Here is a 15,123-nt window from a genome sequence, read left to right as displayed (position 1 = left end):
ATAGAAAACAGCAACTTAAGAGTTATTTTGGGAGGCAGATATGTAACCCCCAGTGACACCCCTGAATATAAGCCTATTTCGTTACACTTTCTCCAGGCTGTGTTTTCCACAGATAAGGCTGTGGTTTACATGGTTTCATTCTGGGAAGGCTGTTCTGTGTTGTGTATAGACGTACTTCACACTGTTCCAATCTGGTAAGCTTGGGTTTGGCACTTCTCCAGCTGACTCACTCATGTTAACAGAGCTTGTGTGCAGTGATCTGTGCGTTATCACTTCAAGCAGGCCTGCACTGATACAGGTGAAGTGGATTCCATTTGGACTGAAAAGCTTTGTGCAGGAACTTGGCTTTTTACTCACAGCTTCTAAATGGAGACTCTAAGCATTTTCTCTCCAAGCACTGGCTTGAATTATTCAAATCTTAATAAGTTAACTAGTGCAAGACTTTCATATTCATACTTGTTATGGTAAAATCTGTTATCCTGTAGCATGTATTCACTTAAAAAAAAATTTAAATCAGTATGACAGTGACATACAGTACATATATGTTATTATTATTATTATTATTTGTTTATTTAGTAGACGGCTTTATCCAAGGCGACTTACAAAGACTATATGTTGTATATACATTGAAAAGACTTTCACTCATGCTAACACTGACATTAGATAGTTGAGAGTGTATTTTCCAGGCTGTGTCTGTCATACAAATAGTGCAACAAAAAAGTACACTCTCAACTTGATTAGAGATAGCCACGAACACTTTCAAACATATGAACTGTGGCATGAACCTGATGAATGTCCCTAACCTTGTCTTTCTGCTTTTTCAGAAACCTGTATGGTAATCCTGACTATTTGACTGATGGCTCATTAGGATGTCTGAGAGCTTGTCTGCTAGTCGAGAGATCTCCTGTGGTATTCACTGTGTTCCATTGTGAACGTAAATCTCATGTCAAATCAGTTCAGGATATCTGGGGCCTTGCCCTATAGCTTTTAGGGAAGGAACCAAATACCTAAATCAGTTAAATTACATGAAATTGAATTAGGTTAAAAGAACATTCTGGACATACATTTAAGGAATGCGAAATGTATATTTATTTTAATTTTGCCATTGGCTCACGTGACTGGATGCTTGTGGAGTTTAAATATTTGTTGTATTCAATCACATTCGAAGCTTGACATTCTCTAAAGCTGAGCTGTCCAGCCTTTTTGACTGAAAGAGCCGCTATCTATGACCGGAGAGTTTTAAAAGCCATTCGAAACCAACCAAAAAAATACAAAGGAAGCACAATTATTTTAAGTGGACTACACACCTCTTTGGTATTTTTGTGCTCATTAAACATATCACAAGTTTCAACATTTGCTTCTACAAAAAAAAACTACAGAGCCCAGCTTTCATCTTTAAATCGAAAGCCATACTGTGGAGCTCAATGAGGCATGTATGACTCAAGAGCTATACATTTGACAGCCCTGCTCTAAAGCACTGTTTCCAATTCCATAAACCGAGGGCCAATGATCATGAAAAGTGCACTAGACCACAGACTGTTATATTAGCCTTTCTGTTATCCCAACACTAAGAACAATGTTATATTACAAGCCATGCATAGTTCACATCATACAGTTCTTGTGAAATCCACTGAGCATTTTAAATTTGAAAGATTCTACCAGTCAAGTTTGTATGTGGATTGGTTGCCACACGCCTGTTTCACTTGGGTGGAGAGTCTACATAGGAATGCTCATCACTTTAGACATTAAAAATAGATAAATATTGCTAAATAAGTTCAAACCAGTAAAAGGTGTATAGCCAGTGTTATATACAACTATTATAAATCACATATGAGAAATCAGCCAATCACCATTAAGGGTTTGTCAGAATTCCAGTATATCTTATCCTGTGCACAGAACAAGCAGCAAAGTTAAAACCCTTTTTATATTTAGTAGTATTTCATGAGTACAATCCTCTCACACTTTGTGTAAAAGATGTTTCCGTTTTGCATTTTTTGCATAGTCTCTGATTCGGGACACACTTACTTTTCTTCCTTACTCAAGTTTACACAGCTGCAACGTGCAGCTTTAAGAGCTAACAATCTCTCTCTGCTCTGTGCTGGATGGACAGAAGGGGGCTGTGAGCTTCCCTCTGCTCCACTTCCTCAATCACTGAAAAAAAACTGATATGCAAATCAATTGGAATCACATTCCAACATCTTCTAGACTCTGCCCTGTTGTGTCCAAGCATTATCAACTACAAAATGATAACTATTATTATTATTATTATTATTATTATTATTATTATTATTATTATTATTATTATTATCTTTTTGTGTATACTATATACATTTATTATATATTGGATATGATATTACTGTATGTGCTTGCTACCTCTAAACACAGTAGATAAAACATATCAATTTAAACAAGGAAAATTGAATTGAATTTTTACATTTTTGGAATGGAAATATTAAGATGTATCACTAAATGCACTCCCCTTTTGGGGTTTACACACCTATTTCTCACTTACACTTAGTACTCTGATTTCTGACCATTTTTGATAGTTCCGCACTGAAGTTCCACACTACATCTGCACCCCGTTTACTATCACTTGACCTGTTCGCCAATGGGACTCATGCAATGTGAGGTAATATCTCCTATCTCTCGTGCTCCAGATACCAAATTTATTTCAGACTGGCTTACCTCAGAATATGTGATGCAGCTGTCTGTCTGGACCCAGATGGGATTAAAAACAAAAGGGTAAACATGTTGAAAGAAAAACATGCTCAATATTTATTTCGCACATAGAGGGGAGACATTTCTTGTTACACATTAGCCATTGATGATGGTGTGTTTCCTTACTTTATAATTCAATGTACAGTACAGACACTTGAAGCAGTCATATACTCCATGTCACAGTAAAATGAGAAGTAAGAGGTAATATTAACAGTAAGAATTAAAAACACTCACAGATAAGATGCAGTATATTGGGAGCTCCATATTTCATTCAACCTTGTGGAGAAATGAAACAGACTCTGTGCCATTACATCCAGCTTTACGAGACTTATAAAACTTCAAGCTACTGTTTTCTAATACAACAGGCTTTATTCATCAGACATCTCACGCTGAATTGTTCTTAGATTACAGTGACTAGTTAAGGTAAGATTTCAATTCTGAGGTCTGTAGGATAGTTTTAAAGACTGCATATTAATCAAACCATACTACAGCATGTAACAAATATGCTACTACTTCTACTACTTCTACCACCACTTATAACAAGCAGTTGAGATGTTTCCCAATTTCTCAAAGTAATATTGGTAAACATGATGTATGGCCCATTAATATGAATTCCCTCAAATTGCCTCTTAATAAGGTGAGTGGTGTATTACTGTATTGCTTCCTTTCGCCTAGGAGATCTACTACAAATGGTGAATTATAAAACACTACAAAAAACTAACCACAGTTTAACCCTAATTAGACGCACTTAAGGTTTTAAGGACCGTGTGTGACTATTCTAGATGACCACTCAAACTAGTTTCTTCTGGTCAGCCAGTTGTGTTTTTGAACCTTTTGAATAATGTCAATGAATCCGCTGCATTGTTAAAAACAAAGCTAATGACAGATGTAAGATAAGAGGGTGTTGATGTTGTATGTAAAGTGTACAGTATGATTGTTTTTCACACCTTTACTAACATGACTATCATAAAGACCACCTTTACTAACATGACTATCATAAAGACTGTGACTGGGGCATATTGTGCTGCAGAGGAGTGCATAGGAAATACCATTCACCGTGTAACTAGCTACTCTTAAATAGAAAGTAAGAATTTACTTACCATGTGGTTTGAACATACTGCACTTTTCTCCATAATCAGACACACTTGGCATGCTTTTATATTTTATTTATACAGTAAACGCCTGGGGTGGGTGGTTGAAATTTCACCCCAGATAACTAATTTTAAGTGTTGTTGTTTTCTTTTGTTATTACACTGTTACAAAACAGTGATACTATGAGAAACTATTCAATAAAGTAATTTCAAGAAGTGAACCGTCCAAAAGTAGAAATAACACAGATTTTTTTATTTCATATATTCATACAGCAATAGAGCTGGCTGCAAGCGTTTTGAGTACAATCACACCGTGCTGTAAAATTAAACGACCCATGCTTAAATAAACAACCCCAGCTGAAGCAAATTCAACTGGAGTCGTTTTTTATAAACAGACCTATAATATGTAGAGAAGGGGGTGCTCTAGATAAAATGGTAGTCTTTGAAAATTAAACCAATTATTATGCTTAATAACACAGCATTTAAAATATGGATTCAATATAAGAGCATTTAGCACGAGTAGGCTGCAAAGACAGAAACACAATTAGATTACATGAATTCCAATATTCAGTCCTTCAAAGAAATTGAAATTAATACGATGTATATAATTTAAAAAGAAAAAAAGAAACAAAGAAAGAAAGATAAAAGTAGGCTACAGTATGATAAATCCCCGCTTATTAAACTGTAATCAAAACCTTTTTTTTGTTGCCTGTGGTAATTCCGTCTAAAAGAGACAGCATTACCACTGGGTACCTCTTTTCAATTTCGTTAAACACATTGTTTTAACGATATTAATAATAATAATAAAAAAACACAACATAGTAATACAAAAGACAAAAACAGTTAGTGGACTACAATTATAGAAAGCTGTGAAAGAAATGAGCTGTTGACCGTAATACTGTATGATCAACATAAGCTCATAAGCCTACTACTAGTGAGAATGTGATTAACATAAGGGTTTCTATAGGATTAGGAATTTGATTTTTAACGTATGTCTACATTAATAAACCCGACAAAGGGCATACATTAAATATGAAACGAAGCATCAGTCTTTAAGAAGATTATTGTAGCAATGCGCATATGCCACAATTTCGAAAACATTACAATACTAGTATAATATACAACAATGTATCGCCGATAAAAAAAAGCGTGTCTTACCTGTTAAATGTAGAATCAACTTGATGCATCAACAGAGCGTGCTATTCCTAATTGTCCTTTTCAGTCCTTCTGGATACGTACAAGAAGTCCGCTTCCTTTCTTTTGTTGGTTTTGCTTTTCTAGAAGAACTGTTTCTGAGTCTTTATGTTGAGACTGTCTTGGCTGTCAGTGGAATGATCCCTTTGGAAATTGCCGCGGTTCCTAATTACACAGCTTGGTTTTGTAGCTGTCCACAGTTCTAGGATGGAAACAGCTGAGACTGCACTAGGAGCTGTCCGTGTCTTGATGTGCTGAAACAGATGGTGTGGTATCATTTGGAACTCCTCGTACCTGCAACGTTACAATAATTGACTACAATGAGAGTAGATACCACAGGAGCTATCTACATAGTCTAGCACCGACTGGTATCTACTTGCTACTTAGAGCTGTCCACAGCACTGACACAGCAATTGCATTAAACGAAAGACCTTTAACCGTTTTTACAAAAGAATGTCTCAGTTTTTGGGGTTTTTTTTTTACTTTTTTGTCTTTATAAACATAGATTATACGCTAATGCGTTGCTCTCAAATTAAAGACTTTTCAGTTTTGAATAGTTTGAGAAATAGCGGTTTAAATTAACAACGACCCAAAGCTCAGCAGTATTGTGGTTAAAGACACGCAGCAGTTTACTCTATCCTGCTTTCTTTGGTGAAGTGTCCAGTCCGATATGTTGCTTCAGGTTCCCGCTTCTGTAGATGTTTGATATGTTCATTGATCTAAACCCGCTCTTGTTTTTAGTACATTGCAATTCTGACCTGTTTATATGTATGCCCTAGTCAGTTAGCTTTAATTAATTGAAATCCCTTCATTTCAGTAGCTGAATAGTTCTCTTTTCCAGATCCGACCACAGCAATGTTTGGAGATGGCTTGCTGTTTTAAAGATAGTATTGACGGTGATGTGTTTTTATTCGCGCAGTAAGTTACTACTATTGTCTTTATATACGCAAGCCCGTGTCCATGGTGCTGATAAGGGTCAGTAGCTCTGTCAAGCCTTGGCAGAAACGCATATTTAGAGGCTGTCTGTTTGCTGAGACGGTTGGCTGATGCTATTCTTGATTTGTGTGCAAGTCCAGGCTTGGTAGTTCTGATGTGTGATGTTGGTTACCTCTTGGTGAGACTGCAATTGCACCCCGATCAGAATAGAGATGGAACCTATAGCCCGTTTCAGACTTGCCACCTGCTTCCACCGATAATAGAGGGAGGAGTCAGCTATTTCTAGAGGATTTCTCATTGTACTGCCTTAAAGACTGAGTCATAAAATCTAATTTAAAAATGTATTATTCTAGACCATGTTAACTGCCTTTCTGAATAACGCGTTAATTGCATTTCCCCTTTTCAATCTCACTTGTCCTAATCATCCGCTTATATTTGAATAATTTTTGACGAAAAAAAACTGTGAAAGAAATGACGAGGTGCTGATCTCAGCACCCAGTAAAAAATAATGAACAATTTTATTTAGATGCACTTTATATCATGTATGATACTACCAATTCCATTAGGAAGGCATACACATTGCAGTGTTCGGTAGGTTGATGCTATGTTTTGTTACTGTACTTCATGACATTCAAATATTGTGCAGCAACTATCTGAAATGTAAGCCTCTCCCAAGTCATATTAAGTGGAATGGAAATAAGTACATACAATATTATGAGGCGCTAATCCCCATTTACTTCCATTATACTGCAATTGTTACTGGGGATTGGGGTCGTTTTGTATTTGCAACTAATACAATAATACCTGTTATAAATGGCGTTGTATATATATATATATATATATATATATATATATATATATATATATATATATATATATATATATATATATATATGTAGCTGCGTATCTTAACTAGCATTAAGTGTGGTTATCAGGTAACGCCTATACTGTAGAATGAAGCGTTGAGATGTATTTAAAGAATGCTTCATTACATGTTACCCATCTCCCTAAAACTAAAACTGTTCGTTGTTTTAAAGCAGTAGACCATTATTAATTCAGGATCAAAGATATTCAACTGAAGTGCAATCAAGGCTTTATGGTTAATTATTCAATTTGGCCTATTGTACACGCCATTAATGGAAAAACTAGGGCTGACCTAATAAAAGTGAATCGTTTTGAAGATCAGAAATGATCTCGGACAAACGTTTCCTTCACAGCTTTGTACCAACTGTACATAGTGCATGTGCTGATATTGTATTTTTTATTTAAAAAAAAAGTACAGTAGAGGAACTAAATTAAACCTGTTTCAGGAATATAAAAATTTACGTGACCATACGTTACTTTCCTCTCCATTGGTAACCAAAGTGCTCCAGTTGTGGTGAACTTTGATTCTTAAGTCATGAATCCGAGGGCGTTATCGCTCCTCTCAAGAACAGATCAGATGCGTTGAAGCTAATTAACTTACTTTGAGTGTGGCCTCTTAACAGCTGTCGTAATATAATTACAATTAATTCTGCCGTTTGATTGCACTACAGTAGTGCATATTGAATTCCTCTGAGATATCCAGTTGAGACAGTCAGGCTATACACTTATAAATGAAAGCGCCAGGACGGTGGTGCCGCAGCTAACCTAGTATCAAAAGCATGGCTGAGATTTTTTTTTTGTTGTCGCATTTTTTAACTATCATACTAGTCTTACCACTACTTTTGAAAAGATTATCCGTCAATGGTAGTTGTACTGGCTGGCTATTTACTGCTGTACAGGTGTCCGAAGTTGGAATATAGGTTGCTTAAATATTTTTGAAAGAAAGGAATAACCGCAGCTGACAAAAATGGAAGTACCAACAAACAGCACTTTCAGCTTTCAAAATGCGATAGTGTTATATGCTATATGAAAAAATATATATTCATATTCATATTGCATTTTAAAAAAAAGAAAAGAAAAGAAAAACAAGTGCAGAACAAAATTATATTCAACACAACGATAAAGCGACCATAGATAATGTTTGGGAATTTCATGGTTATCTCTCATTTAACAGTAAAACACTGCAAGCTTTTTTTATTTGCAGAGTGGATGTAACCAAATTAACAGCCATAGAAACAGAAAGTCCATATTTCTGTGAGTAAACAGGACTGGAGCATTGTTTTGTTTTTCATCTGGCTCTCCAGCCACAGCTTTTCCCCGGGGAGCGGAGTGGATATCTCATTCAATCTTAGGCCTTTTCAGCTAGAATTCCAAAATGTTTGCTCAAATGCCAGTTGTACTGGGTGGTTTTGAGGTGTTAACACCTGTCCCAAAGCCTCTCTAACCTGCCAACATATGTAGATTACTTTGCACAAGAAGTGGGGTAAAGTACAAGTGACCCAGAAGTGAGTATTGCATATGTAATATTTATAGTGATCCAATCCACATGAACTGCTGTCAGACTGTAACGTTACATCACATGGCAATGGAAGGGGCAATCTACCAATTATCTTTGATGGGTTGGCTGTACAGCAGATTTAGAAACAAGAAGAGTACAACCCATCAATGGATGATGTATGTCCTCCTTCAAAGGGTCACATGATCGGGGAACACATTTATCCTGCAGTGTGTGTGTGTGTGTGTGTGTGTGTGTGTGTGTGTGAGAGAGAGCATATTCTAAATAAATAAATAAACACATGTATTGTCAGACTTAATGCTTGATCTATGCCATGATGCTAAGATCTCATTGCAAGACCCTGACACTTTCCATTGCTTTCTAGTGATGTTTAGGGCTCGATCTTGAACCTCTGTACTTGTCAAAACTGCATTGAACTTCAAATGATTTCCCACTTTCTTTCTCTTTAAAACTCCACTCCCCTATCAGCTACTGTTCCTCCATGGCCTGTCAGTATCCTAACGTTCCATGGATGCAAACATAGCCATCTGTCTATTGACATTACAACACATATTACAATCTGACCTTGTGTTGCACAGTCTTCTGGGAAGAGAACTAGCTCAAAAATAGGGGGACCCTCCAGAATTTATCTTCTTGCCTTCAGCTTTCTGTCCCTCTGCCACACATATGATTTCTTGATGCTAAGCGCCAATTGGTGACAGAGTTTAAATCACCCTGCTCTGACAGCACATCTCAGGTTGGAAAGCTGTACATGTTGCACGCATAGACTTCTCATAAATAAATAAGCACGTCTTATACAAAAACAGCAACACACAAAATCACTTTGTGCTGATGACAAAGAGAAGATCTGCCATTCATTAGTAACTTGTGGATCCATCTTTTGACATGTCACTACTAGCATCATGTGGATTAAGCAGCCATGCCTTTTGAAGGATGCAGTTCCACACCGCCTTGACTGAATAATAATAATAATAATAATAATAATAATAATAATAATAATAATAATAATAATAGACTGTATTTTATATAGCGCCTTAAAAAGCAACATCTCAAAGCTCTTTACAAACAAACAAAACCGAAAATAAAAACAGTCATAAAAATGCCTTTCTATAAAAGTAGGTCTTTAAGCTAGATTTAAAGTGGAATCCCTGATCTCTTTAGGAATGATGTTCCAAAGTTTTGGGGCATAACAACAAAAAGCCCTGTCACCCCTAGAAGGTAGGTGAACAGAGGGAACACATAACAATCCAAGATCAGTTGAGTGAAGGTTGCATGATGGGGTGTAAACTGATAAGATAAATACTGTGGAGCCAAACCATGTAAAGGCTAAAATTCAGCAGCATTATTTGGCTAAGACTGTTTATCAGTGTTGTATGTGTTCTATTGGGTTCAGGATGTCAAGGGATTAGCCTGCCCACACCAGGGATCTTATTCATAAACTCTCGTTCCACTAACAGAATGTACATTGTGTGCTGGACCTCCATCATCCATGATAAGTCTGGTATGATGGGGAAACAGATTGGAAACACAGACAGAATTATTTGGATCTTCTGTAGACAACACGTTTTGATAAAACAGTGGTCCAAACACAGTAGCTCCCCTGCACAGGGAGTGTTTGCCAGTCCTAAATGCATTTGATACCTGAAAATAAGCAATTCCTTAAGAAAAATATTGTCTCCTTTCTCCCTCAAATGTTGCTTTCTGTGAGAACAGGCTTCGGTCAAACAACACTGCCATGAAAGCATAACTAATTCTCCTCCTCCTTTAGTTTTTATGTACTTAATGTTATTTTATTTTAGTCAGTTGATGTTCTCCTGTAGAATCTTTGCATTGAACACATGTCATCTAATGCTGTAACGCTAGATTCTATTAGCAAGTACTTTAAGGAGGATTTTGGCACACCCCCTATTATGTACATTCCTAACTCTCTCTCTCTGCCATGTGGTGGTTTTTAAGATTACCAGGTGGCAAACATTACTGGCAATTTATACGTCAATCTGGATCATTGGGAACTGGGAGAACTCTGCAACACCAGTGAGTCAGAAGAGACTAGAATCTAGTTAGCCAAGCTTTGAAGCCCAGGAGCTACAGTATATACAGTAGTTGCAAATACAGTACTGTCCAACCAAACACCACCATGTGAAGAAATCACGCCTTTGCAGTAGAATTCAGGAGTGGTTCACTTGAGAGTCTGTTACATGCTAGCCATATGAGAACCCACCATATAACCAATAACTGCTTCAGCTGCTTTAACACACTGTAAGACAGTTATATCCTATTACTTCCAGACAGGGTTAGTTGCAGTTGCCTTTTTTCCATTAAATGCTCCAATGTTCTGATATTAAAGACATGGAGTACACACTTTTTTTTTTTCCAATCGAGCTATATGGGCCATTTTTAGTGCCCCAGGGAAATTGAAACTGATACGGTGTAAAACATTATCATAACAATTTGCAAACATATGTTCTTGTAAGGTATCCTTAAATTCCAATCCACGTAAATGGACTTGCATGTGATTCATGAAAAACAGTATTACAGAAAAATGAGCTCTGCCATTGGTTTGGCACATGGTTATTCTTTGGTTCTAGTTAGCTAGGATCAAAATGGACATGTACCTAATAGTGGTTTGGGCCACCATTTGCCCTGGTCACAGCCTTTACATGACAAGGTGTCAATCATTCAGGCAAACAATATTTCACGCAAGTGATGCAGGGATATAGGCACAGGATCATGCAAGCTTTCTTCAAAAGCTCATCCCAAACATGCTCGATTGAATTTATATCCGGGGATTGTGGTGACCATGGAAGATGGCTTAAGTCTCTTTCATGCTCTTCACACCATGCATGCACAAGTCTGGCATGGTAGATGGATGCATTATCATCTTGAAAGTAGCCACCTCAATCAGGGTGCAAGCAGCATTGCTGGGTGACCTCAATAATGGTTACGTAAGTTACGTCAGTGATCACACGACGCATCATATGAGTCCCTCTCAGTGTCTAACTCTCTTGTATGTTGTGTTGTTGCAGATGTTCAGATTACACTACATTGGAGGAAAATGTAAAAAATACATTTTCTTCAATTTATTTTTCACTTTTGTTTTGTTTATTGCAGTGCTACTGCATTGCTGTTGAAGATTATTGGGTAAGGATAAATCTCCACATGGTTATATTCTGACTACTTCTGTAAAAGCTGCAAGATTTGAATTGAATGAAATAAAAGAAGCCCAATGTTAAGATGCATGAAAGATTCATGTGCACACAACATTCAGATGATTCAGGGGTCCAGGTCAGTCAGACAGCTTTTGACACTCTACTTTGTGGACATATTTCATGACCTCTTCAGCTCTATTAGCACACTATAGTGGATTTAGATTTTTTTCATGTACTGTACTGTCATTTTTCTGAAACATGTTATTTTAGCAGTGAGAGTCAATGGAAAGTAATACAAAAGATTGATTTGTCAGAGGCAGTGGGTATATCTTGTAAAGAAGGAAAATAAAACCAGAAAGAAGGGATATTTGAAGCAATAACTATATTAAATTAATACACTGTGTGTGGGGCGTCTCTTGTTATAATGTATTCAATCATACATGATTTATAAAAATAAAAATGTATTTTAATGAAAAAAAAAACTACATGGAGTACTATTGCCTGTTGTTTTATACTGTAAAACACGACCTTATTTCACTGTTATGTTCTAGGTCCTTACGAATATGAAAGCTTTGAAGATTGTTTTGAGTTGAATCAAGCTTTTGACATCAAAAGTAACATAATAGCAATTTGGAAAGGAGGAGCAGATTATAATTGGCAGGTTTGCATAACCCCAGGATGAGAATACCAATTGGTTTCCTGGTACACAAAGTGGATTATTCAGCAGGATAATCCTGTACAACCCTATTTAATCACAGTCACTTTATTGGTTGGTGCACTGATGATCGTGGTGTATTGTTCTGACACAAAGGTAAGGATTGAGGGGGAAATGCTGTATTCATTCAGATGTAAAAATAAACTATCATTGCACAACATGAACGGTCATTGGGTACTGCAGACATAGGAATTAGTTTCAGATTCAAGACCAGTTTCAGATGAACTAATCAGGTTTTTCCCTTATTTACTGACATGCTATACAAGCACTAACATGTTTTTAGGTGAAAACTTTGAATGTGCAAGGCATGTAATATAAGACAGACTTTAAAGTTTTAATTGTGTAGATAACCAGCTCTTAACTTCTACAGTGACTGGAATGAACTAAAATTCACAACAAGGCTACATTGTTAAGGTTTTCCTTCACTGAATCCCCAGTACCCAATTTAATACCCATCTTCTTTCTCCTTGAATAGTCAGTGCTTTTCATGAAACCGCCACATGGGGGAGCTGATATTTTCACAACATTGAGTATAAGTGATTCATTTCTCAACAGAGGTGTCGCATATTGCAAAGGAGCAAAACAGGTTAAAACTAAAGTATAGAAATTATTATATTGAACCTTACAAGTTTTTATTTAATGTAAGTGACATGGCACAGTGAGGTAATGCACTGGCATGCTGTGCTGTTCTCCTTTGAGTTGTGGGTTAAAATCTGTCTGATTCTTTCCTTTATTTTCAAATAATTGTTTAATTGCCCTTATACTCAGTGTGAAACACAGCTTTTCTGTGGGAGTTGGTGGTGCAGGATATTCAACTGCAGAAAAACATGCATTCATGTTTTTTTTCACCTGATTTACCTCATTGAGTATGCCTGGGGTGAGCAAAGCAGGCAGCTCAAAGGGGGGAATAACATTGCACAAGCGTTTTTCTAAAGTCTGATGGGTTCCTTTAGGTTCAGATGAGCTGCTGTGTATGAAGTGTAAGATAGACATGCTTGATACTGAGATTTGAAATAATAGCCATGTTTGATCCAACATGAGATATGCTGAGGATGCATTCATGCTTAGTTTTACAAATCTGTCTGTCTTGTAGTGGGTTAAAAAAACAATTAGACAGCATTGCCAGGTTCCTCTCTGCTATTCCACACAGGCACAATACAGCCCTGAGCTCTTTTTCAAAGAGAACTTGTCCCCTTTCTTCTCCACTACATTGCCTTCTGTGTCTCTTCGGTTAACAGAAAGTGCCATTAATTTAAATTATAAAAGGCAAGAAACATAAAAGACAATCATTTAATCTTCAAAGGATTTACCAAGCTGAGCTTTATTCCTAAAACATACCTTTTGTTTGTTCTAAACGTTTTTATTTTTATTTTTGCTGTTTTAAATAGAAGTCGTGCTAATTAAGTTGTGCTGAATTTGAGTAACCCATTACAAATCACTTGCCAATCCTAATGGCAGATTTCAGTGTTATCTTGTGCAGGACTACCAGCTGACTACAATTCTAAAGACATGGAAAGGACAACAATATTAACTATGTCTTGTGTTCTTTTTTTTTTAATGTAAAACATACTTTTAAATAATTTAATATACACAGCTGGCAAGCTCACAAGAAGATACTCTTAAACCATAAAGGGCAGCTCTATATTAAATCAGGAATATAAACATTGACCGAGGGGAAAATCAAGGAATCAAGCAATGGTCATCTGACCTTGTTGCAGCCACTGCAAATTCCAAGAGCTGAAAACAATTAAAAATGCCTAATTGAGCTAATTATTAGTTCAATTAAGGGCTTAGTTAAGTAATTGAGAGCTCATTTGGAATGAAAACCAGAAGAAACAGGGGTCCCAGAGGACCGGGGTTGAAAACCACTGCTACAGGGTGATGCAAAACTTTTGGCCATAGTTGTATACATAAAAACATATACTCAGTTGTATAGCTTAGTGTCTTCAAATCAAGTAAGTAATGAGACTGCATATGTCTGGAGGCAAGGGTGTTGCAAGCATACAGGTTACTTTTAGGAATCCGCTTTTCAGAAATATCTTGTGTTGAAATATTTGATTCGTTGAAAGATGTGAATGGGCAGGGAATCATAATTGCTGAACCACTGTAAAAAAAAAAAGAAAAAGAAAAAAGAAAAAGGAAACTTCATTGAAATGTGTACTATATTGCAATGCCGCTGAGCAGAGTACATATGTGGAGGCTTGGTGATAAGTGGCCAGAGACACTAATCTCAAATCACCCACTGCTGTAAAATTGCACTGTAATCACCTGTATGCTGGATAGTGTTTAAAAGTGAGAGTTTTTTTTTATTTTTATGAATGTATAAGCGCTGAGATTACTCACCTATGAACCAGCACCAATCTTGCTTTTTGCTTTGCCTAGTCGTAATACATTTTTCTATGTATTCCATAAATTCTACTTCCACTTTTCCTTCCTGTCACTTTTCAGGCTTGGGTAAGCTCTGAGACTGTTTGTGGAGCTAAATCATCATTTAAAAATGCCCTGTCAGACACAGCATTCCTGGATATACTGCGCTTTGCTGAAACAATTTGAACAGCTGCTGTGTTTCACACTTCAGATGAAGATATATATAGAATATTAAAGAATATATATATATATTATTTAATTCCCTGCTTTATCACACAGCTTCTCAAACATCACTGCAGCTCATCCAACTCCTTCTCCTGATGATCTTGACTGGAGAAGCACTCTTCACTGCACACCATTTCCCATAGAATTGAGCCAAGCAACAACAAATTACATCTCATCAGTCTTTAAACCTTCTGAATCTTCCATTTTAAGTTATGCAGTATCAATTAGTAAAACTATAATAAAAAGTCAAGCAAATGCCTTACTTATTACATTGGTGGTACAGGGATAAAGGGGTTCTGCATGAATATTATTTAGAAAAGGTTCTGTTTCTGTTTGCTTTATATATAT

At 36.6% G+C, this 15,123-nt stretch overlaps 1 protein-coding gene across 3 annotated transcripts in view; it reads right to left on the bottom strand.

The window, feature by feature from the left end:
* Window positions 1-6,148, bottom strand: part of LOC117413638 (metabotropic glutamate receptor 2-like) — a 39,968-nt gene extending 33,820 nt beyond the window's left edge. For 2 of the 3 annotated variants that reach the window (XR_009308864.1, XM_059000171.1), the window contains exon 1: window positions 4,968-6,148. The gene's annotated coding sequence lies outside the window, so the exon portion shown is untranslated. Of the gene's footprint in view, window positions 1-2,025; window positions 2,121-4,967 lie in introns of those variants that run through there. The other variant, XM_034022867.3, reaches the window with a different exon arrangement.
* Between the last annotated feature and the right edge of the window lie 8,975 nt (window positions 6,149-15,123).

This window comes from Acipenser ruthenus, chromosome 25, assembly GCF_902713425.1.
Source record: "Acipenser ruthenus chromosome 25, fAciRut3.2 maternal haplotype, whole genome shotgun sequence".
NCBI classification, from domain to species: Eukaryota; Metazoa; Chordata; class Actinopteri; order Acipenseriformes; family Acipenseridae; genus Acipenser; species Acipenser ruthenus.
This window is presented reverse-complemented; position numbering and strand designations above follow the sequence as displayed.